At 45.5% G+C, this 26217-nt stretch overlaps 1 protein-coding gene across 1 annotated transcript in view; it reads left to right on the forward strand.

The window, feature by feature from the left end:
• The first annotated feature begins 9531 nt into the window (after positions 1-9531).
• The window catches only part of LOC118365415 (sphingosine 1-phosphate receptor 2-like), a 34344-nt gene continuing 17658 nt past the window's right edge, over positions 9532-26217 (forward strand). Inside the window, exon 1 of the mRNA XM_035747589.2 lies at positions 9532-10232. The gene's annotated coding sequence lies outside the window, so the exon portion shown is untranslated. The remainder of the gene's footprint in view (positions 10233-26217) is intronic.

Raw genomic sequence — 26217 nt, forward strand, 5'->3', positions numbered from 1 at the left:
CAAACACTCTTTTGTAAACACACTTATATAAACAAATCCTGCATGCGGTCATCCCTGTCATATATGCACAAAGTGAGAAAGACACACACACACACACACACACACACACACACACACACACACACACACACACACACACACACACACACACACACACACACACACACACACACACACACACACACACACACACACACACACACACACACACACACACACACACACACACACACACACTGATCCTCTGCTCTACCTCTCAGGTAAACAGCCCAGCAGTGTGTGTGCAATCTCCTAGAAGGGATATTCTAATAGGTCAAATAATCTTACTGGAAGCTTATTTTACACTCTACTGACCCACTTCTTTCAACTCCTCTGCATCCATCCATCCATCCTTCCTCTATTTCCTTACCCTATTTTCACCTAACTCCCTCAGCTCCCCCATTCTCACACATCATTTACTATCCTCCAAAACACCACCCTCCACCCTCTCCTTCCCAAAATCTTCAGGGTAGCAACAGTCTGCATGAGTGCATTTGGGAGCCCAAGTGTTTCTTTCTTCGGGTGTCCTGCTGAGCTGTGCCAATGCTGTGAAACCTCTGTGCTCCAATTTCATTCTCTTTTATCTGAGTACGCATGTACAGTTGAAGTCAGAAGTTCACATACACTTAGGTTGGAGTCATTAAAACTCGTTTTTCAACCACTCCACAAAGTTCTTGTTAACAAACTATAGTTTTGGCAAGTCAGTTAGGACATCTACTTTGTGCATGACACAAGTAATTTTTCCAACAATTGTTTACAGACAGATTATATCACTTATCACTGTATCACAATTGCAGTGGGTCAGACGTTTACATAGACTAAGTTGACTGTGCCTTGAAACAGCTTGGAAAATTCCAGAAAATAATGTCATGGCTTTAGAAGCTTCTGATAGGCTAATTGTCATCATTTGAGTCAATTGGAGGTGTACCTGTGGATGTATTTCAAGGCCTACCTTCAGACTCAGTGTCTCTTTGCTTGACATCATTGGAAAATCAAAAGAAATCAGCCAAGACCTCAGAAAAATAATTGCAGACCTCCACAAGTCTGGCTCATCCTTGGGAGCAATTTCCAAACACCTGAAGGTACCACGTTCATCTGTACAAACAATAGTACGCAAGTATCCACACCATGGGACCACGCAGCCGTCATACTGCTCAGGAAGGAGACGCGTTCTGTCTCCTAGAAACTTTGGGGATAAAATTGCAAATCAATCCCAGAACAACAGCAAAGGACCTTGTGAAGATGCTGGAGGAAACAGGTACAAAAGTATCTATATCCACAGTAAAACGAGTCCTATATCGACATAACCTGAAAGGCCACTCAGCAAAAAAGAAGCCACTGCTCCAAAACCGCCATAAAAAAAGCCAGACTACCGTTTGCAACTGCACATGGGTACAAAGATCATAATTTTTGGAGAAATGTCCTCTGGTCTGATGAAACAAAAATAGAACTGTTTGGCCATAATGACCATCGTTATGTTTGGAGGAAAAAGGGGGAGGCTTGCAAGCTGAAGAACACCATCCCAACCGTGGTAGCATCATGTTGTGGGTGTGCTTTGCTGCAGGAGGGACTGGTGCATTTCACAAAATAGATGGCATCACGAAAAAATAAAATTACGTGGATATGTTGAAGCAATATCTCAAGACATCAGTCAGGAAGTTAAAGCTTGGTCGCAAATGGGTCTTCCAAATGGACAATGACCCCAAGCATACTTCCAAAGTTGTGGCAAAATGGCTTAAGGACAACAAAGTCAAGGTATTGGAGTGGCCATCACAAAGCCCTGACCTCAATCCTATAGAACATTTGTGGGCAGAACTAAAAAAGCGTGTGTGAACAAGGAGGCATACAAACCTGACTCAGTTACACCAGCTCTGTCAGGAGGAATTGGCCAAAATTCACCCAACTTATTGTGGGAAGCTTGTTGAATGCTACCCGAAACGTTTGACCCAAGTTAAACAATTTAAAGGCAAAGCTACCAAATACTAATTGAGTGTATGTAAACTTCTGACCCACTGGGAATGTGATAAAATAAATAAACACACACACACAAACACACACCCACCCACACGTGCACAAACATACACACACCCACGGGGGAGAGAAAGGCACACCGCCATAACCATTGATCTAAACCTGCAAGTATATTAAGCATTTGAACTCACACACAGGTCAAATAATTAGCTGGAAATGTCAGTGTCGGGTTTCTCTACCAATGACAAGGGGAGACGCTGATGGCTGCCATGTGGTTTCAGATTTTGCCCTTGTCCTCTCTGATGCTTCGGAATATAATAGAGCCCCATCCATGACTGTCACCTCTCACACTTAACTGACTCCTAAACTCAGTCTGTTGTTCCTGTTTATCTGTGCTTGCTGACTTGAGAAGTTGAGGAGGACGGGTGAAAATGACTGGGGAAATACATCTGTTATTATTCCAGTTGTTGGGAATTATTTGTTTACATCTCGCACGTAAGTAACGCCCTGGACCAGAGCTGGCTAGTAGATAGCTGACAAGCTCATGTGTGTATAGTGTCACCCCAATTAAAAGCACAAAGGCTTGCCTTTTGGTAGTTAATTTAATAACTCTAATGTGAATCATGCTTGCTATAGCATCCTTAGCTGGCCTTGAAAATGTTAATCAGTTCTTCATTAAAATCTCCAGAATCACACATTCCTACAGTAAGAGAGTTTATTTAATCCTTTGATTGGATGGGAAGAATGTCTATTGCTACTGCAAGATATCTGATTGGCTATCTGTTCATTTGTCCTATGTGGTATGCCATACTTATAGGCTGTCTTTTGTTTACAAAAAAAAAATGAAACAGAGCTGGGTGTGTTTTCTAGAGGAGGACTAAAAATAGCCATCCTCACATGAGGGGGGTGCTATTGAGATTAGACCATTTCAGAACAGAGTTTTTAAACAGATATTCCTCATAGATGTATCTAAAAATGTTAAATGTTTCCAATGACCAGCCTCCTCCGCTATGTACATTTACTTTTGTTTCAACCAGACACACACAGAGAAGGAGAATCGAAGCTGACTGACAAGAGTTGTATGACAGCACAAATGACAGGTCCTGTTTTGGAAAACATTATCCCTGAGTTATCATGTTCATAGAGCCTAGTTTAATAATGTATGTGCGGATGAGAATGTGTTTTCCTACTGGTACTTCAGCAAGGCTCTGTAAACACAGGGCCTAAGCTCCAGGAAGCCCCCAAAACCCATGCCCCCCAACCCCTACCTCATGTCCCTCATCTCCCAATCCCCATGTCCATACCGTCCCTCACCATGGAGCGCTCTGGACCTCCCTGCCCTCCTCATTTCTTTCTCCACCCTGTCAGAGGGAGAGAGGTGATGGCAGAGTCACACACACTGAAATGGAACATAATAGATATGACCCAATACAACAGTAGAGTAACCAACACACAGACCCACAACAACACATCCACACACTCACACACATGAATAAAGTGGAACAGTCTATTGAGTCCAGGCCATAATAATGGAGGTAACTCTATACTCCTGTGAGAGATTCCTGGGCAGAAGGGGTGGAGCCCTTTAACATTGACTACACACTGAGATCCACTGCACCACGGAAACATCTCACTCATACCCACAGAGAGCTCTGCTAGGAAAATAAATAGACAGATTATATACGTTCAGAGAGACTCCCCTCACACAGCCACACAGAGAGAAAATACAAAGACACACAGAGAAAACACTAACAAAGGACACACAGGAGACAAACAGAAGATACAAGGCTACAACAAGGCCTGGCAGTTATAAAATATGTCTAATAATAATGTGGCTGTAATGAAATCTGGTGTTATAAGTGGCTTCACATGGCTTCATGTACACATCATGTTTTATTTTATTTTATTTCACCTTTATTTAACCAGGTAGGCAAGTTGAGAACAAGTTCTCATTTACAATTGCGACCTGGCCAAGATAAAGCAAAGCAGTTCGACAGATACAACGACACAGAGTTACACATGGAGTAAAACAAACATATAGTCAATAATACAGTATAAACAAGTATATATACAATGTGAGCAAATGAGGTGAGAAGGGAGGTAAAGGCAAAAAAGGCCATGGTGGCAAAGTAAATACAATATAGCAAGTAAAACACTGGAATGGTAGTTTTGCAATGGAAGAATGTGCAAAGTAAAAATAAAAATAATGGGGTGCAAAGGAGCAAAATAAATAAATTAATTAAATACAGTTGGGAAAGAGGTAGTTGATTGGGCTAAGTTATAGGTGGGCTATGTACAGGTGCAGTAATCTGTGAGCTGCTCTGACAGTTGGTGCTTAAAGCTAGTGAGGGAGATAAGTGTTACCAGTTTCATAGATTTTTGTAGTTCGTTCCAAAATAACAACTACAAGTCTACTGTGTAGGTAAGAGAACACTAGATGCTCAGGTCAGAGATAAGAGGGGAAGTTAACACTTGAGGTATTTATGGAGGAGGGGGAGCAGGGGGACCTGTTTTACCACATAACCTGTGAACAACAGACAGACAGAGACAGAGAGAGAGGGGGAGAGAGAGAGAGACATGTGGCATGACCAACACTTAAGCCGCTAATGGGTGATTTGGAGAAAGGAGAAGATCAGCAGATGTCCAACCGACAATGTTTACTCTGTCTGTTAAGGGGTATGGGGGGAACAAAAACACCTGGCAATGACACACACACACACCTCCTCCACAACCAGCAGCACACACAGCCTGCTGTCTTTATTTTTCTTATTTAAGCTTTATTTAACTAGGCAAGTCAGTTCAGAACAAATTCTTATTTATATTGACGGCCTACCCCGGCCAAACCCTCCCCTAACCCGGACGACGCTGGGCCAATTGTGCGCCGCGCTATGGGACTCCCGATCACGGCCGGTTGTGATACAGCCGGGATCAAACCCGGGTCTGTAGTGACACCTCTAGCACTCGTGCCTTAGACTGCTGTGCCACTCGGTCCCATTGCTCCATTGATTGAATCACACAGCACCTCAGGATACTTACTGATGGTTAATGGCACAGGTTTTAGTGATTTTTCATAGTGGCAGGAAGCAGCTGTAGCTGAGGCCTCTGGCTGGGATGCCTGTTCATCTACAGTAACACTATTGATTTGAACATCCAGAACTCATATTGACAATTCTCAGAACATGCCCTCTGCTGTATTCATAAAATAGAGTGTAGAATATGGCGCTCAACCACGATCACATGCAAGCATGCAAAGCCCCTTCAGTTGTGTCCTGTTCTCTCATATTCTGACTGTTTGCAGCACTACCCTAGTACCAAGGTAGAACCAAAAATAGGAGTATTGTGTGTAGTATAACTGTTTTGTGGTAAAGCATATTTGCGGTAGAAAAGTTACTGGTGAACCTAAACTAAAATGAGGCCATGAGCTAAGACAAAAATTCCCACATCATTTGACCTGAATGTGAATACTCAGAGTATCATTATTCATGTCATTGTGACTATCAGGTCTCATTGTATCACAAGAATGGATTACAGATGCACATGACTTAAGGAACATTCACAGTGCTCAAAATATAAAGCCTAACTTTGGGTACTTTGGAGCATCTGTGGCAGAAAGAGGAAGGCTTTTGTCCAGGCTTTGTGGAGCTGCTCTCTGACTTCAGAAGAGGAAGTGATGTAAGAGATCCTTCCCCTGCATTTCTCTTTACATCTCTATTTCAAATCAAAACAAGGTCATATTAACAGGAATATACAGTGGATTTCACCCAGCAATCCTCATGCAGAAAAGAACAGTAACGGAATATTTTCTTAGTATTGTCTCGCCTGCTCTTTGTGCAGACCAGTTTAACCCGAAATGAAATTCCCATGCACGATGTTGACAACATCCTTGCATCTGTAAACACCGTAGGAAATAGGTTCAATGTATATAATTTAGCCATGGAAAGTCCCCTTTCACTGAAATAGAGCATGAGAACAGTTACGCTTGACTGCTGTGATGACTTCCCTAGTGAAGGCTGGCCAGCATCTAAAAGTAGAAACAAAGGAAATTCAGATCATCAGATTCTCTAATACCACTCTGCCTTGTTGGGTCTGAGAGGAGGAATGGAGATGAGGTGAGGAGTCACAATATCTGCTCTTACTCAATGAGACATTTTGCTTGCTAGTTTTAAATATGCTAACTCCATTAATTAAGGCCTAATGAATTCCTTTCAATTGACTGATTTCCTGATTTATAAACTAACTCAGTAAAATGGTTGGATGTTGCATTTATATTTTTGTTCAGTCTACAGTTGAAGTTGGAAGTTTACATACAGTTCACCTTAGCCAAATACATTTAAACTCAGTTTTCACAATTCCTGACATTTAATCCAAGTAAAAAATGCCCTGTTTTAGGTCAGCTAGATCACCACTTTATTTTAAGAATGTGAAATGTCAGAATTATAGTTGAGAGAATGATTTATTTCAGCTTTTATTTCTTTCATCACATTCCCAGTGGGTCAGAAGTTTACATACACTCAATTGGTATTTGGTAGCATTGCCTTTAAATTGTTTAACTTGGGTCAAACATTTTGGGTAGCCTTCCACAAGCTTCCCACAATAAGTTGGGTGAATTTTGGTCCATTCCTCCTGACAGAGCTGGTGTAACTGAGTCAGGTTTGTAGGCCTCCTTGTTCACACACGCTTTTTCAGTTCTGCCCACAAATGTTATATAGGATTGAGGTCAGGGCTTTGTGATGGCCACTCCAATACCTTGACTTTATTGTCCTTAAGCCATTTTGCCACAACTTTGGAAGTATGCTTGGGGTCATTGTCCATTTGGAAGACCCATTTGCGACCAAGCTTTAACTTCCTGACTGATGTCTTGAGATATTGCTTCAACATATCCACATAATTTTATTTTCTCATGATGCCATCTATTTTGTGAAGTGCACCAGTCCCTCCTGCAGCAAAGCACCGCCACAACATGATGCTGTCAGTCCCGTGCTTTATGGTTGGGATGGTGTTCTTCGACTTGCAAGCCTCCCCCTTTTTTCTCCAAACATTACGATGGTCATTATGGCCAAACAGTTCTATTTTTGTTTCATCAGACCAGAGGACATTTCTCCAAAAAGTACGATCTTTGACCCCATGTGCAGTTACAAACCGCAGTCTTTTTTTGTTATGACGGTTTTGGAGCAGTGGCTCCTTCCTCGCTGAGCGGCCTTTCAGGTTATGTCGATATAGGACTCGTTTTACTGTGGATATAGATACCTTTGTACCTGTTTCCTCCAGCATCTTCACAAGGTTGATTTGCACTTTTCGCACCAAAGTACATTCATCTCTAGGAGACAGAACGCGTCTCATTCCTGAGTGGTATGATGGCTGCGTGGTCCCATGATGTTTATAATTGAGTACTATTGTTTGTACAGATGAATGTGGTACCTTCAGGCGTTTGGAAATTGCTCCCAAGGATGAACCAGACTTGTGGAGGTCTACAATTATTTTTCTGAGGCCTTGACTGATTTATTTTGATTTTCCCATAATGTCAAGCAAGCAAAGAGGCACTGAGTTTGAAGGTAGGCCTTGAAATACATCCACAGGTACACCTCCAATTGACTCAAATGATGTCACTTAGCCTATCAGAAGCTTTCTAAGCCATGACATCATTTTCTGGAATTTCCCAAGCTGTTTAAAGGCACAGTCAACTTAGTGTATGTAAACCTCTGACCCACTGCAATTGTGATACAATGAATTATAAGTGATATAATCTGTCTGTAAACAATTGTTGGAAAAATGACTTGTGTCATACACAAAGTAGATGTCCTAACCGACTTGCCAAAACTATAGTTTGTTAACAATACATTTTGTGGAGTGGTTGAAAAACGAGTTTTAATGACTCCAACCTAAGTGTATGTAAACTTCCGAATAACTTGCACATAAAATACCTTAAAATAGTATGTGTTTTTCTGAGAGGTATTCAAAATAGTTTCAAATGTGATTTGTTTTTCTGAGACCTATATTTGAATATCAAAGGAAATAGTTGCCTGTATCTGACTACTGTTGGACTACCTCAAGTATTTGAAAAGTTGGTATTTTCGAGTAAACTACAAAACACAACTTTTTCTGCCCAGGTCTGCTTGCTAGACATTACGAGAAATGGTTTTGTTTCTCTAAATGACTGTCTGTCTCTCGCTCTCTCTCACTTTCACATAACTACATAGGTCTAGAGACAAGTCAGGTAACCACAGACTGCGTCACAACAATCCATGTTCACTTACCAGAAAGACACTTTATATTCACATTTATTTTGTCATTTAGCAGACATTCTTATCCAAAGTGACTTTCAGGAGAAATTAGGGTTGTGCTTTGCTCAAGGGCACATCGACAGATGTTTCACCATGCTGGGGCCGTAATAACAGCTGCCAGATGTGGGGAGTCTCAAGATTCCACTCACATTCTCACAGACAATGGAATGCTTGTGAGTAGTCCCAACAGGAAGTGAGGTCAGGGCTCTTGACCACTCCCTTGAGCTAAGTTGGGGGTTCCTCTCTCCTCTGTGAGGCTCTGCTGGGCACTCTCTCTCAAACATCTTGTCCCATCATAAACTCCCTGTCGATGTGCAGTCAGTCCATAATGAGTGCTTGCTAGACATCCAGCTTACTCTCGGTCCATTCAAACTGCCAACTCTTAAGTGGAGGACGCCATTGACATGGAGGTACGAAAAGTATTGGCACCTTAGAGGGTAGGCATGCCCACATGTTGAAGAACCTTTCTCAGTTTCCAGAGAAACAGAACGTTTACTTTGAGTTTCTTTTTGAATTCTCCCAAATATACAGTGTGTTTGTATTCAAGATAATGTCACAATTTCCCCAACTTCTGAGAGAACACCTCCCACACAGCTGGTGGAGAAGGAGAGGTGGAAGGAAGAAAGGTAGGAAGGATGACTACAGTTGGTGGGTGGGGGGGGTTGCCCAATCACTGCCTGTCTCCTCTTACTATGCAGCTCTATTCACTCTCAACTCACTCACCAACACAGGGAGAGAAAGCAGACAGTTTCATTGCCTAATTTCATTTGCCACCAAGATGTGTGTCATGTGTCATGTGGTCTCTGGTCTGCCGTATCTTCATCACCTTACAGTAGCTAGGCTAGACCTCTGGCTTGATAATGGCTGACAGAACATGCCCATACTCACCTCTCGCCTACCTTCTTGACTGACAGCAGACCAAATGCTTGATGTATTGATTCAAAACAAAAACAAGAATGAGTCAACATGTACAACTGACTCAACGCGTATTTACATGTTTTGCCATGAGACATATCAAAGTGGAAATGCAAATGCATTTCCCCCAAAAAAACCTTCCCTTATAGTAAAATCTAATAAAAATAAATGTGCGGGAAACACTGAACATCTTCAGTATATGAATAGGCTGTATGCCAGAGACAGTATTTCTAGTACTGTAGTCAGTCAGAAGACTCCTGCGATTTCAGGCTAGTTTAGATTTGGAGGAGCACTGGACTCACGTTCATCCAGGGGTGCGCGAGGGCTCCGGAAGTGAGGTGGTGGAAGATTAAAGACTAAAACATCTGGACTTCATTTGTCCACTGGACAGAGAAAAACTCACAATGGAAATGCTATCTGATATCCTGTAAGTCTAATTAGTGACTATGAATAAATGTAGAGGGTTTATCTGAACATTATAAGTGTTAACCATTAGCCGAAAAACGGGACTGCTGTTCATATTCTGTAGTAGGACGTTTCGACAGTGGTTTTGAGTTGGGAAATATGTGTGTGACCGGCGCGTAATGTGCGCGCGCCTCCCTGTTGTTCCATAGCCTGTGGAGCTGTTGTTCTCAGAGTTAGAGAAGGAACAACTACACGGACACTGGGAATAGAGCAACATAGGAGAAAGTATGAGCCTAACGAGAAATATCAGGCATTGTCTTTAAAGTATTTTGTATTGGGAATCATTCAGTCTTCGCAGTATATCATTTTTTTGAGACAGAGTAGTTCCAGCTATGGATTTATCTATGACCAGAAGAGCAACACTGCCCAGTCGTCATCCGAACTTTTGATTGTCCTCATTACCCTCGACCCAGAAGAAGACATCGCTCACAAATCAAGTGAACGTTTGAATATGCATTTCATTTGGAGATAGGTAGCCACATGATACAACTTTTGTCGACAACAGCCACAACTACATCGGCCTACTTTGGTTTTGCTGCACCCGCCGACTTCGCACATGGGGTAAGTGGTTTCACGTGTAGACCTACCAGTCAAATTGTACAATTTGTGGCAAGTGTACACTCTAATCGTGCCGTTTGTTGAAAACCCAAGACACTATCAATCAATGAACAATGTGCAGCGAGTCTGCAACACACGAGGGCGGTTATGAACTTCGCCCACTTTGGGAAGATATAGCTTATTATTTTATATGAATTAACCTACCCAAAGACCAATTGCACGTATTTAGTGGCAACCACTGACGTCTAATCACACATGATTGTTTAAGTAACCTTAATGACCGCATGAATGATTACCAGGATGCAGTCAAACGTGTTGAGAGGTTATCAGTATATAACGTAAAAGGAAACCACACACACATTCTAAGAGAAGCGTATGGGTGTCTTGGGTGATACCTTATCTGTGTTCCTCAAGGTTGTACATTAGATGGTTAATCAAACAACCAGAAAATGATCCGTCAATAAATGTATTGTTTTCATTCGCTTGAGAATAACATATGTTTTGGAACGTTGTGTTTAATGAGTAACATGATCCATTAAATATTAACAAGCCACGGTGCCCACTACTGCTCTATGTGTATTGTGGTTTTGTCGAGGGGGGTGGTGCTGTGGTCCCCTGGCTTTAGCTTCGCAGGGGGCTTCTATACGTCTTGTAGCGGTTCCGAGACCCGCTGTTCCCCCCTCGGGTGTTGTCAAGGTCCGCTCATCCGTCACTGTAAAGGGCGCATTGTCCTGAAAGGATGTTTTAATAAAACAAAAGGCTCCATTATACCATCTCACCGGAGCGGAGCTGCTTGGTGGGCGGATCGGGGTCCCCAAGTGCCTGGTGGATTAAACCTGATTTCCATTCGAACATGTTTTCAAGTGTTCCAAAATGACTTAAGGCTAATATATATATATTTTTTAGCAACACTGTTCAGTTTTATCTTAAAAGATAAAGAAACGGTTCATAATTCTATTGTAAAAGCCCTGACCTTCTTGCTGCACACTTTCACAAACCATTACATTAGGCTAACCTATCTGTCATACTGTACATGTATTATATGCTGACGTCTTATCTGACTACAAAATCAAATCAACGTTTATTTGTCACATGCTTTGTAAACGACAGGTGTATTCTACGGGCCCTTTCCAACAATGAAGAGAGAAGCATTTCAAAATGATAGGAAAAAATGATAACACAAGGAAAAATTAGACAAGTTATCGATACTCATTGTCTATCTACACTGGGTACCAGGACTGAGTTTGAGGTGCAGGGGTACAAGGTAATTGAGGTAGATATGTTTGTCAGGGGCACAGTTTTGGGTCACACTGACAATGAAAAGCATGATGCACCCTGCATGTTTCTGCTCTTTGAAAGAATAGCATTATGCAAAAACACCTTACACAGACACACCCACACAGAATGAGGGTGTCGGTAATCTATTCATGGTAAGAGAAACACCAAGATAAGCTGATAAGGAGGAGGAACTAGTGTTTTATTACCTGATAAAAACACCCATCCATCATTCTCTCTCTCTTGCTCTCTCTCTCCTCAGCTCTTTCTCTCTCTCCTCAGCTCTTTCTCTCTCTCCTCAGCTCTTTCTCTCTCTCCTTCTCTCGCTCTCTCTCTCCCTCTCCTCAGCTCTATCTCTCCTCAGCTCTCTCTCTCCTCAGCCCCCCCTCTCTCTTTTTCTTTCTTTTTTCAGTGTGCTGGTCATTAAGCCTCTCTAAAATGTTAAAAGCTCCTGATGACATTAGCTCATGCTTAACCAATGGCAACAGAGTGCAAAACTAACTGAATGCTCTGATGCACATGGGAGCCACTACAGACAAAAAGCCCCAAATAAAGACGAGCAAACATTTCTCCATGATAACATAATTTCAGAGGGGTGGTGGGTGGGAGAGGGACATACACTGAGTGTACGAAACATTATGAACACCTGCTCTTTCCATGACATCGACTGACCAGGTGAATCTAGGTGAAAGCTTTGATCCCTTATTGATGTCACTTGTTAAAATGCACTTCAGTCAGTGTAGATGAAGGGGAGGAGACAGGTTAAAGAACAACTTTTCAGCCTTGAGACAGTTGAGACATGGATTGTGTATGTGTGCCATTCAGAGGGTGACTGGGAAAGACAACAGATTGAAGTGCCTTTGAACAGGGTATGGTAATAGGTGCCAGACACACTGGTTTGTGTCAAAGAACGACAACACTGCTGGGTTTTTAAGGCTCAACAGTTTCCTGTGTGTATCAAGAATGGTCCACCACCAAAAGGACATCCAGCCAACTTGACACAACTGGGAAGCATTGGAGTCAACATGGGCCAGCATCCCTGTGGAACACTTTCAACACCTTGTAGAGTCCATGCCCCGACGAATTGAGGCTGTTCTGAGGGTAACGGTGGGGAAGTGTTCTTAATTTTTGGTATGCTCAGTGTATGTAGGTGGAGAATAATATCAGGTGTGAGATGAGGATGTTGTGGTGGTGCTGTGGGTTGTTTCGGGTGTGGATGGGACGCCTGTGCTAGAGGGAGGGGGGGGGGCTGGCCGACAGGCTGGAGATAGATATAACCTGATCCAGGCGACTGGCCGTCTGCTTTGGGACCATGTGACCTCACGGCTCATTGCACTAGAACAAAACCCGCCACGCCGCAGCCACCACTGACCTCTGCCAACCCTCTTCACACACGTTCACTTCACACACTCTCATCTCTGGCCCAAGTGACAGAGTCCTGGAGTGCTGCTGTTAACAGCTCCAACACACCGGCAGTCAACCATCCACACAGTGTAACCAGGCAGACATGACCGCAGCAACCACACAGTGTAACCAGGCAGACATGACAGCAGCAACTGCACAGTGTAACCAGGCAGACATGACAGCAGCAACTGCACAGTGTAACCAGGCAGACATGACAGCAGCAACCACACAGTGTAACCAGGCGGACATGACAGCAGCAACCACACAGTGTAACCAGGCGGACATGACAGCAGCAACCACACAGTGTAACCAGGCAGACATGACCGCAGCAACCACACAGTGTAACCAGGCAGACATGACAGCAGCAACTGCACAGTGTAACCAGGCAGACATGACAGCAGCAACCACACAGTGTAACCAGGCGGACATGACAGCAGCAACCACACAGTGTAACCAGGCGGACATGACAGCAGCAACCACACAGTGTAACCAGGCGGACATGACAGCAGCAACCACACAGTGTAACCAGGCGGACATGACAGCAGCAACCACACAGTGTAACCAGGCGGACATGACAGCAGCAACCGCACAGTGTAACCAGGTGGACATGACAGCAGCAACCGCACAGTGTAACCAGGTGGACATGACAGCAGCAACCGCACAGTGTAACCAGGCAGACATGACAGCAGCAACAGCACAGTGTAACCAGGCAGACTTACTGTTAAAGACCCCGTGAGCCCCAGGGTCACCAAAGCCTACTGAATGGAGGAAGACTGCGAGGAGAAGTAGGGCGTGAGAAATGCAAGTGAAATCAATGGACAAATAAATAAACCAATGTTGAAAGTAAACAGATGGATAAATAAATTGATGATAATTCAGCAGTGGGAACTGGATGTGTGGGATTATTTCTAGGCCAGGTCGGAAGCCGGGTCACATGGGGGTTAAAGTCGGAGGGAGATGTGGGTGGGGTTGTCCCTAAAGGATGCTCATGTTTCAGCTCCAATCCTGGGAGAGCGAGGCCGCTAATACGAAGCAGTGAGAAGGCTTTATCCTTAGGGACGCTGAAGCCTCTTGTTGTCTACTACACACAACCACTTTACTTTAGTCAGCCATTTCTAAAGGGGTACGAACATCGGAAAGATCAGAGAAGGGAACAACGGGTGCAACAACGTTCTGGCTTGTACAGGCAGGGTTAAAAGGAAACAGTCACGTGTCAACCCCTAACTTACAGATAAGAGCTGCAGCACTGACTAACCTTGTATCCTACAACCAATGTGTGTAATGCCTTGACAGGGGTGGATCCCCAAATCAATGTATCCTACAACCAATGTGTGTAATGCCTTGACAGGGGTGGATCCTCAAATCAATGTATCCTACAACCAATGTGTGTAATGCCTTTACAGGGGTGGATCCCCAAATAAATGTATAAAGTGATCAAAACAAATGTAGTTAGTGCAATATTCTAGATGAAAGCATAAGTAGCATATCATTTATAAATGTGTGCGTGCTCTTCTCCTTTGGGAAAACATCAGCTGACTCAAAGGGGGTGTGGCGGGTATTGAAACACTTCTGCGCTACCTGCCTTGAGGATCAGTGGAGGCTGCTGAGGGGAGGGCGGCTCATAATAATGGCCGGAATGGAGCGAATGGAATGGCAACAAACACATGGAATCACCATGTGTTTGATGTATTTGAGACCATTCCCCTCCAGCCATTACGATTGCATCCTTCCCAATTAAGGTACCACCAACCTCCTGTGGTGTGGATACTCTTGTGCATCCTCTTGTCGAAGTTGGTAATCGAGGAGGGGAGCAGCCTTCTTCCTTCGCCTACTAACGAATTGACACTCGACTACTTATCGGTTTTACCGGGTCACGGAGGAGAGAGGAAGGAGAAGTCAATGAGAGGACGGTCTTTTGCCCAAATGAGAATCTCCGCTAGCCTGAAAAACACTTTTCCTGGGTGTGGCAGCTGTAGCAAAATAAGTGCCTTCTGTTCGCAGGCTGCAGAAGTACAAGCTGCAACAAACAGCTGACAGCATGTAGCTTTCTGATACACAGCCAAGAACTGGGAGTGTCTCCGATCAGGAAATATATGGCCTGCTCTGCTTTTTTCCCCCATTCCCAACATCTTACACAGACACATGAAACTATATCAAAACATAATATGTCTAACTCAGACGTGCCCTCGGGAATACTTTATAAATATTTAGTTGAGCTGACATTTGGAGGAGGGGAAAGGTTTGGTGTATTTCAGTCCAGGATGATGTTTAAACTCCTTAGGCAAATCCAACAGCTTTAAAAGGTCCTGTACATCTCCCGTCTTCTCTAGTCACTTAACCATAAAAGTATCCATGGTAGCACCCTAATACCCTCACCAACATACCAGCATGCCTGACATATCATTAAAGGGATTTGGTTCAAATCATCCTTCACAGTTGTGATAGAGGCATGTCTGTATCATACAGTATTGTTAACTTGGACCACCCATATACTTAGAGAAACCTTCTGCCAGTCTAAGTAATTAGGCTAAGAAAGGTTATTGGATTGCAGTATTGGATCTTTCATCCATGGCACATGAAACCGTAACAAACCACCTCAACATTTTCATTTTGGCTTTGTGGCTTTCGAAGAAGGCGACAACACTTTGAAAACTGTACAGTGTACGAACACTATTCTACTGTAATTTACGTTAAGGAGGGAGTATGGTTAATCAATGTGGTCAGATAGTGGATTCTTGGTGTCTGGTCAAACCCAGCCAGTGGTCATGTCTCAGTGATGTTAGAGCAGGTACACATGGAGATGTGTGGTTTGGACCCCTCCCCACCCCACCCTCCTCATCCCTCCATTCTGGCAGCCATTGTAATTCTGAGCTGGCTTTGTTTGTGCAGCTGGAAGAAAAGCTGGGCTTCTTCAACCCCCCACAGGGAAAAGGAGGGAGACAAGGAGTTGGAGTCAGGCCTCTCAGATTAAGGTTCTTCGAGCAGTGTTGGACCCGCTTACTGAGACTTAGAACTCTAAAAGAAGGTCTATTCCATTAACAACATATTGGAGATACATCTCTAATGTGTGATTATGAATAAAGATGGATGTGGCAGACTGACAGACTCTGTATTGGCTGGCCTACTTCCTCTCATTATTAACAGACTGACATACTGAAATGGGATTTTAAGTGAACTGCACAAATTAAAACACACCACGAGTAACTGAACTGGATTGAGGTCATGCAACAGTTCAGAATGCTTTATAGGAGTTGGCAGATGAATTGGAAATGGACAATGTTTGTCTCAACCAAACGTGACAACAGGTCAAATGTTGTAACTATTGTGAGATCTTCTCTCTGCTCCCGGTCAAAGTCAAGTAGCCGTTCTCTCACTGCCCTCAACCATACCCCCACAGCATGACAGAGTACTTTCAGACCTGCTCATAATATTATACCATGCATACACAAATGTATACACATACAACTGTTCCATCAAGGGACTTTTAGAGAGGTTGCAAGGCAGTGAAATAGTTGTAGCATGGCCCAAAATCCCCCAAACTCCCAAATATTTTCAGCTGTTATTGTGACTGCTGTATACATACCACCTCAGGCCAATCAAAATAATAAACTGGCGCTTAACAAACTATACAAGGCTATAAACAAGCAGGAAACCCTACACCCAGCGGCCACCTTTCTGGTTTCCGGCGATTTTAATTTGACATCACTAAGACACGCGATGGCCCACTTCCATCAACACGTCTCCAACGCCACTAGGGGAGAAAGTCCTAGACCACTGCTATTCTACCCATAAGCAAGCATACAATGTCCTCCCTCGTCTGCCATTCGGCAAATCAGATCATGACTCCGTACTCTTGCTGAAACAGGAAGTACCCGTGATTTGCTCTGTTGATAAATGGTCACCAGAATCAGAAGATATGCTTCAGGACTGCTTTGCTAGCCCTGGTTGGAATGTGTTCTGAGACTCCACCGATTAACGTCGATGATCCGTCCCTAAGGATAAAGCCTTCCCACCTCCGTCAATGGCTTCATTAGAAAATGCATCGGCAACGTTGTATCCACAGTCAGGGTTCGCTGCTTCCTCAATTTAAAGCCCTGGATTAACACTGGGGTTAGCGCTACCACACACAGCGCTATCGCAGACAACCCTGATGCTACGGCCGAAGACAGGCAACCCTGATGCTACGGCCAAAGACGGGCAACCCTGATGCTACGGCCAAAGACGGGCAACCCTGATGCTACGGCCAAAGACGGGCAACCCTGATGCTACGGCCAAAGACGGGCAACCCCGATGCTACGGCCAAAGACGGGCAACCCCGATGCTACGGCCAAAGACGGGCAACCCCGATGCTACGGCCAAAGACGGGCAAACCCCGATGCTACGGCCGGCGGGCAAAGACGGGCAGACGGCAACCCCGATGCTACGGCCAAAGACGGGCAACCCCGATGCTACGGCCAAAGACGGGCAACCCCGATGCTACGGCCAAAGACGGGCACCCGATGCTACGGCCAAAGACGGGCAACCCCGATGCTACGGCCAAAGACGGGCAACCCCGATGCTACGGCCAAAGACGGGCAACCCCGATGCTACGGCCAAAGACGGGCAACCCCGATGCTACGGCCAAAGACGGGCAACCCCGATGCTACGGCCAAAGACGGGCAACCCCGATGCTACGGCCAAAGACGGGCAACCCCGATGCTACGGCCAAAGACGGGCAACCCCGATGCTACGGCCAAAGACGGGCAACCCCGATGCTACGGCCAAAGACGGGCAACCCCGATGTTACGGCCAAAGCGGGCAAGATGCTACGGCCAAAGACGGGCAACCCCGATGCTACGGCCAAAGACGGGCAACCCCGATGCTACGGCCAAAGACGGGCAACCCCGATGCTACGGCCAAAGACGGGCAACCCGATGCTACGGCCAAAGACGGGCAACCCCGATGCTACGGGCCAAATGCTACGGCCAAAGACGGGCAACCCATGCTACCCAAGACGGGCTACGGCCAAAGACGGGCAACCCCGATGCTACGGCCAAAGACGGGCAACCCCGATGCTACGGCCAAAGACGGGCAACCCCGATGCTACGGCCAAAGACGGGCAACCCCGATGCTACGGCCAAAGACGGGCAACCCCGATGCTACGGCCAAAGACGGGCAACCCCGATGCTACGGCCAAAGACGGGCAACCCGATGCTACGGCCAAAGACGGGCAACCCCGATGCTACGGCCAAAGACGGGCAACCCCGATGCTACGGCCAAAGACGGGCAACCCGATGCTACGGCCAAAGACGGGCAACCCCGATGCTACGGCCAAAGACGGGCAACCCCGATGCTACGGCCAAAGACGGGCAACCCCGATGCTACGGCCAAAGACGGGCAACCCCGATGCTACGGCCAAAGACGGGCAACCCCGATGCTACGGCCAAAGACGGGCAACCCCGATGCTACGGCCAAAGACGGGCAACCCGATGCTACGGCCAAAGACGGGCAACCCCGATGCTACGGCCAAAGACGGGCAACCCGATGCGATGCTACGGCCAAAGACGGGCAACCCCGATGCTACGGCCAAAGACGGGCAACCCCGATGCTACGGCCAAAGACGGGCAACCCCGATGCTACGGCCAAAGACGGGCAACCCCGATGCTACGGCCAAAGACGGGCAACCCCGATGCTACGGCCAAAGACGGGCAACCCCGATGCTACGGCCAAAGACGGGCAACCCCGATGCTACGGCCAAAGACGGGCAACCCCGATGCTACGGCCAAAGACGGGCAACCCCGATGCTACGGCCAAAGACGGGCAACCCCGATGCTACGGCCAAAGACGGGCAACCCCGATGCTACGGCCAAAACGGGCGGGCAACCCCGATGCTACGGCCAAAGACGGGCAACCCCGATGCTACGGCCAAAGACGGGCAACCCCGATGCTACGGCCAAAGACGGGCAACCCCGATGCTACGGCCAAAGACGGGCAACCCCGATGCTACGGCCAAAGACGGGCAACCCCGATGCTACGGCCAAAGACGGGCAACCCCGATGCTACGGCCAAAGACGGGCAACCCCGATGCTACGGCCAAAGACGGGCAACCCCGATGCTACGGCCAAAGACGGGCAACCCCGATGCTACGGCCAAAGACGGGCAACCCCGATGCTACGGCCAAAGACGGGCAACCCGATGCTACGGCCAAAGACGGGCAACCCCGATGCTACGGCCAAAGACGGGCAACCCCGATGCTACGGCCAAAGACGGGCAACCCCGATGCTACGGCCAAAGACGGGCAACCCCGATGCTACGGCCAAAGACGGGCAACCCCGATGCTACGGCCAAAGACGGGCAACCCCGATGCTACGGCCAAAGACGGGCAACCCCGATGCTACGGCCAAAGACGGGCAACCCCGATGCTACGGCCAAAGACGGGCAACCCCGATGCTACGGCCAAAGACGGGCAACCCCGATGCTACGGCCAAAGACGGGCAACCCCGATGCTACGGCCAAAGACGGGCAACCCCGATGCTACGGCCGAAGACCGGAATAAGTACAAGAAGGCCCGCTATGACTTCCGCAGAGTCAAACCAGCAAAATGACAATTATAGGAATAAGGTGGAATTATATTACATAGGCTCTGATGCCCGCCGCATATGGCAGGGGCTACAGTCTATGACGGATTACAAAGGAAGACCCAACAATGATCTGCTCAACAATGTCTTTCTACCAGATGAACTCAATGCATGTTATGCACTCTTTGACAACAACAACATTGACCCGGGTGTGAGGGCCGTCACCGACCCAGAGGACTGGTGGATCTCACTCTCTGAGGCCGACGTGAGAAGGGTTTTTAATCAGGTCAACACCCTCAAGTCCGCGGGCCCTGACGGTATTCCAGGGTTTGTTCTCAGAGCATGCTCAGAAGAGCTCGCAGGCATATTCACAGTCATTTTCAATCTCTCTTTGTCCCAGCCTGTAATTCCCCACGTTTTAATCATCCCTCTTCCTAAGAACTCTAAGGCTTCATGCTACAATGATTACCGCACTGTAGCACTCACTTCTGTAATCATTTGAGAGGCTGGTTATGGCACACATTAACTCCATCCTAGACCCACTCCAATTGGCATCCTGCCCCAACAGATCCATAGATGACTCGATCTCAATTGCTCTCCACACTGCCCTCCCCCACCTAGATAAGAGGAATACCTATGTGAGAATGCGGTTCATTGACTACAGCTCAGCGTTCAACACTATTATCCTCTACAAACTCGTCACCAAGCTTAGGACTCTGGGTCTGAACACCTCTCTCTGCAACTGGATCCTGGACTTTCTGATGGGCCGACCCCAGGTGGTGAGGATAGGCAACATCACCTCCATCACGCTGACCCTTCACTCAGGGGCCCCACAGGGATGTATGCTTAGTCCCCTCCTGTATTCCCGGTTCAGCCACGACTGTGCGGTCACGCATGACTCCAACACCATTATCAGTTTGCTGATGACACGATGGTGGTAGGTCTGATGACCGCTGACGATGAGTCAGCATACAGGGAGGAGGTCAGTGACTTGAGAGTGTGGTGTTTGAGCAACAATATCTCCCTCAATGTCAGCAAGACCAAGGAGCTCATCGTGTACTACAGGAAATGGGAGGCAGGGTTGACCACGCCTCCATCCATATCGACAGGCCGGCAGTGGAGCAGGTAGACAGCTTTAAGTTCCTCATTGTCCAAATCACTAAAGACTTAAAATGGTCCAAACGCACAGTCGTGAAGAAGGCTCAACCTCGCCTCTGCCCCCTCAGGAGGTTTGAAAGAGTTTGGCATAGACCCTCATCCTCAAAATGTTCTACAGGTGTACCATTGAGAGCATATTGAATGGCTGCATCACCGCTTGGTATAGTAATAGCAACATCCTCGATCGCATGGCACTACAGAGGGTTGTGCGGACAGCCTAGTACATTACTGGCTCCGAGCTCCCTGCCATCCAGAACCTCTATATTAGGAAGTGTGAAAAGATAGCCTGGAAAATCATTAAAGATCCCAACCTCCGAAGTCATAGACAATTGATAAGGGTATTTATATGCTTAAAGGTAATGATTAAAGAATTCCACCCTGAAACGTAACTATTCGTGATTATTAGTTTATGTCGCATGTATAATGAATCATTAAAGTACTAAACGTAAGTCCAATAAGGTTCGGTAGAAACATGTGAGGGAGAGAAATGTGTGTGTGTGACTAAGGAGATACCGAGAACAATTGAACTATGCATGACCCGACCTGGCTAGAAGTCTGAGAAACTTACGATAGGACAGGGAGTCCTTTCAAGGTTCCTCTAATCTCGGGGAATGGAACTGTCGGCTTGGTTCTGATAAACAATGGATACAACTCACCTACTGTTCGTATGTATGTGCGTAGGATATCTACTGTTTGTGTGGAGGTATGTGCGTAATTAGGGAGTGAATTATAAAATGGATGTCTTTGTATAATGGTCTTCAGAGCGCTCTCGTGAATAAACTGTACGAACCTTTTGCATAAGATGAGTCTTTGCCTAATTATCATTAAACCCAGGGTCTTACAAACCTCGGGGATTGGTCAAAGCTTATTGATTGTTAGTTATTATCATTGGGATTGAAGATTCTCATGACAACAATTTTCTCAGCTGCTGCACGACATGAGGTACTGGAGTATCAAGTCTGACACCAACAGGCTCTTGAACAGCTTCTATGCCCAAGCAATACGACTGATGAATAGCTAACAAAATAGCTACACGGACCGAGTTTAACTTGTATCTTTATTTACCTTTTATTTCAGTATTTGCACTGTCTATGCACACTCACAGAGCCCTTCACACCCACTGTCACTCCAACACACACACACACAAACACTCACTCTATCATTTGCTCACTCACACATAATATGCACATACATTTATACTGACTCTACACACCCGCAAACCCACTCACATGCAAGCTGCTCCGACTCTGTTTATCTTGTATCCTAGTCACCTTATCCCTATACATATCTACCTCCATGACTCCAGTATCCCTGCACATGTAAATATGGTATTGGATTGGACTTTTTAAATATTTGCAGTATATAGAATGCTTGCTTACTTTATTGTGTATTTCATATTTATTATTCTTCTAGTAATAAATTGTTAGTGATTATTGCAAGAAAGGCATTTCACTGTACTTGTGCGTGTGCCTTGAAACTGAACCTCTTGGGTTGTTTCCGTACAGCTCACTGTGCCTCTGTATGTGGTCTGCTTTTACCATGTACTGTAACTGTATGTTACATGAGTACTTCAGTTCGTGTCCCGTCTCAGGGGGGATTGGCTCTCTTTTTATGTCAGTGCTCGGGAGGTCTCTGGATGTCGAAATATCCTCGTTGTTTTTCAGGAGACACATTGGCTAGCTCTTGTTTTTTAAAGAACATGTCATCCAGTCCAAAACTTTGTTGAATGTTTGTAGAGTGTTCTCTCACTAGGCAACCATGTGTTTTTCTGACGTCAAAGCTCTGAATACAGGTCTGTATTAATAAAATATGAAAGGTCTCAAAGCAGCATCTAAATAGAGGCTGAATGTAATCAGAACTGCGTTGTCCCCCTCTGTTCGCACCTATAGATGCTACCATATCTTTTTTTAATAAATTTCACATCTCTTTCATTCGCACCATTCCCCTCGCCTCCATTGTGGCCTCCCAGCTCTCTGTCCCGTGACAGTCTGCTATTATTGATGCATAGAAAGACCACAGGAACATCAGAGGAACAAGCATGCAGTTTGTAGTGTCACAGTCACTGCTTGCACCCTCACCACCAATTTGTGTACACACACACACACACACACAAACACAACTAATATTGCACACACATACAGAGATGCCTCAAAGCATTTGGAATCCGCTTCTATAGTGCTTACATTCATTAACATGATGCATACACACACATGCAAGATCACATGCATGCTGATGCTGTGCGCTATCCCAAACCCTCATTACACACAATATCCTAGCCAGGCAATAGAATAGAACCGGAGTAGGGTTGGAGTCCAAGTTCTAGCATCAGGTCAGAATAGGAGCAGGGAGCCGGGACAAAGAAAAGGTGAATGTGCATTCAAAGCCTATTCCTTTAGGAATACCTCACTGTGTTAAACAACACGGAGATGTGTGAGAATAGCAGCACTGCTGAAACCTGAAACTAGCACACCTCATCCTCCCTTGAGCTCAGCTGTTAGTTCCAGATCTGACCCATAATGGAACACATTGTTCCAAACTGAAGGGTTCTGATCCAGACCAACCAGTTATGTTCAGGTCCAACAGCAGAACAGAGCTCCTTGTCCCCCCCACCCCACCCATTGATCTGAGCGGGCCAGGATACTGGTTCGAGACTGACTTGGCCTGCTGAAACTCTACTGAGCCTTGCGCTCGCATTCATTTCAGTTTCAGAGCTGGATGGAGACAAGCAGACCTCCGGGCTGAGTGTAAATATTCCGAGCCTTGCCTCTGTGATTTACCAGTAATGTGACTAGTGTGTACGTGTCTTAGTGCCGTGAGAACATTAGCATGCCGTTAGCTTTCACCACCACGCTTCCTTTGTGACACTAACCACGTTTCCGTCCACAGTTTTTATGCAAGCAAAGTCATACCTTTTATACAAATAAATCACGACAGCTAGGATGGAAACAAAGTGTGTACATTTAAAAAACAAATGCAGACAGATCATTTGTTCCTTTGACATGGTGGGATTTTTTTTTTTGTGTCTGTAAAATGTATTATGGAGGTGGAAACACCTTTGTATGTGCAAATATTGACATAATAACCATCATATCGAAGTAAACTCTGAGTCACGCAATGATATGGTGTGTGGTCCTCCCATTACGACTCAGGAAATCATTCCGTTTATTAGGCTACAGATGAAATAAGGTATGGCGAACTTCACAGGATGGTGAAAGTGCATGGTGATCTTGATGCTCCTTTCCAATAAATATCGAGGGTCTTATTCTGGTGACATGATTGATGATCGGTGCTTGACTGCCATTTGACAAATACAAATATTCTCTCTCTTGTCCGTAATCTCATCATGTAGGCTACCTTACCCTCACTGTATCTGGGAGCTGTTGGCCAGAGTCCACGTGCCAAGACTAGAGTAGGAACATTTGCTATTTAACAAAACATTTTGTGACAAAACTATCGTTAGAGTTGAAAAATGTAATGGAAACCCATTTAACTGTTTGTTTTTTGCTTGTACCAAATAAAAATCTAATGTCATCGCACTGCTTTTTTTATCCGCGACAAAGTCCGTTTGGTTGAAACACGCTACTGGTGAGAAAATTAACATATTTTCTTTATGCTGATGTTAGACTATTCGCATGAACATCTGTCACCAATTGGATGGAAACCTACGGTAGTTACTGTGATCTCTTGAGCAACGTAGAACTGCTCAGGTTGTTGCGAACATTTCATGTGAAATGAGTGTTGGTAAGATGTGGGGTTAAGATAGCTCATGGCGTCCAATTGAAACAGTTTCTGCATGGTGCTGCTGGTAAGACTCATGAACGGGCTCAAACCAGAGAGTGGTTCCTTTTAAATAGAATATGGAGTAATGAGGCCTTAATACGTAACTATAAGAACATGTCTGCTCCAGATGTGTTCTAATTCAACCCTTCCTAATGGGGGTTTTAATCACCTCTTCGTGCCCTTGTGCTTTGATCTCTGTGGTAAGTGTAAAGTATACCAGAGGAGGAGGGGGAACATAGAGGGAAATGTGGTCCCTTTAAATCAGGACGCCAGATTAAAGAGAAATATGCAGAATAGTGCGACGTAAGAATATGAATAATTTTGGTAGTGTGCCCCGTGGGACAGGGGTTGACAGGAATGGTCTGAGGGTGAATGTATTACAGTAATTGCCTCAAAGGCGCCACCCCCTCTGATGCCTGGCCTCTCCCGTTGGGCAGATTGGGGGGGCTGTCGATCATGTGGGTTACCAATCGCTGCCGGGGGGCTCCTCTGCACGATGCCCCTCTTCACTTGTCCCTTTGTTCCAAGGGAGCGAGCGAAAGCGCGAACGAATGCCTGGCATGATGCACACACCCAGTGAAAGTGAACATTGCTTCTTGACCGAACTGTGCAGACAGAAATTAGACTCCCAAAAGAGGCTGTGCTCAAACTGTCATCTGCTGATGAGGGGAAGGTTAATCCCTAATTACAAGATTACCCGTCATTCAGTGTTTTTTTTTTTAAATAATACAAAAATTACACTTCCTAAATAATCTGCCAGCTTCAGCAAGATTTTAACAAGCCTCCCAGAATGATGAAATCCTCACACCATACGACAAAGGGGGAGAGGAAGACACATTCTGTCTTTGAAGCTAAAAAAACATGTGTGCCTTTCCAGGGAAGTAGTCAGCATCTCTGCAAATTTAGAGTTCTGTAACAAAAAACAGAAGGGGGTGTCTAGTCACAGTATGTAACCAAATGTATTTCTGCATCAGTAGAAGTTATGCCTGTCTGACTCTGTACTACTATGGCTATATAGCTACGTAGTGATAACGCATTCATGTCAATATTGATTCAATGATCATTACTGGACTAATATTTCACCACAACTCATCTAAACAATATGTCCCAGTGAAGAGCCAGAGGAATGTGAATGTATATGTCTGGGTCCTGGTTTGGCAAGTTTACACAAATCAAGCAACAAAGACACATTTTTTCAGCATGTTTATTTTTTCATCTTTCTCCGAATGTGCATTAAGTTCCCCTGTGGAATTCCTCTTAAAGCTTAAAACTGAGATATTGCAGGCTTCCATCTCATATCTCTGGTCCGACTGGCCTCTCTACAATACAAGTCACAGAGTGACACAGAAACAGCCTCTCACCCCCCCCCCCCACACACACACGCATACACACAAAACCACCCCCTCTTTCTCCCCTTTCTGATTTTTTTTCTTAATTTAGCTGCCTGCTGGTCATATGAACAGTGCAAGTCTCTCAACGACAGAGCCTCTTCTCTCTTGAGCCTGAGTTTCACTCCCCCACAATCAGTCAGCCCACGTTGTTGCCAGCTCCACAAGGCCCAGTGCTACTGAACTGTATGTCAAAGGTCAAATCACAGACAGACCAAGTGATTCACTCTCACTCTACTGTCCAAAGTCCAGAGACTGCTCGTGGAGATTTCACCATAGCCATTTCCTTTGTTTAGGAAATTGAGCTCTAAACATTTGGGAATATCAGTGTCAAAGTGGCATGCATATAGATAAGATTATGCTGGAGTGTCTTTGCGAGTGATAGTATTGTTCTTTTGGCATTTTGTAGGTGTCTGTGTGTATCTC

This window comes from Oncorhynchus keta, chromosome 32 (assembly GCF_023373465.1).
Source record: "Oncorhynchus keta strain PuntledgeMale-10-30-2019 chromosome 32, Oket_V2, whole genome shotgun sequence".
NCBI classification, from domain to species: Eukaryota; Metazoa; Chordata; class Actinopteri; order Salmoniformes; family Salmonidae; genus Oncorhynchus; species Oncorhynchus keta.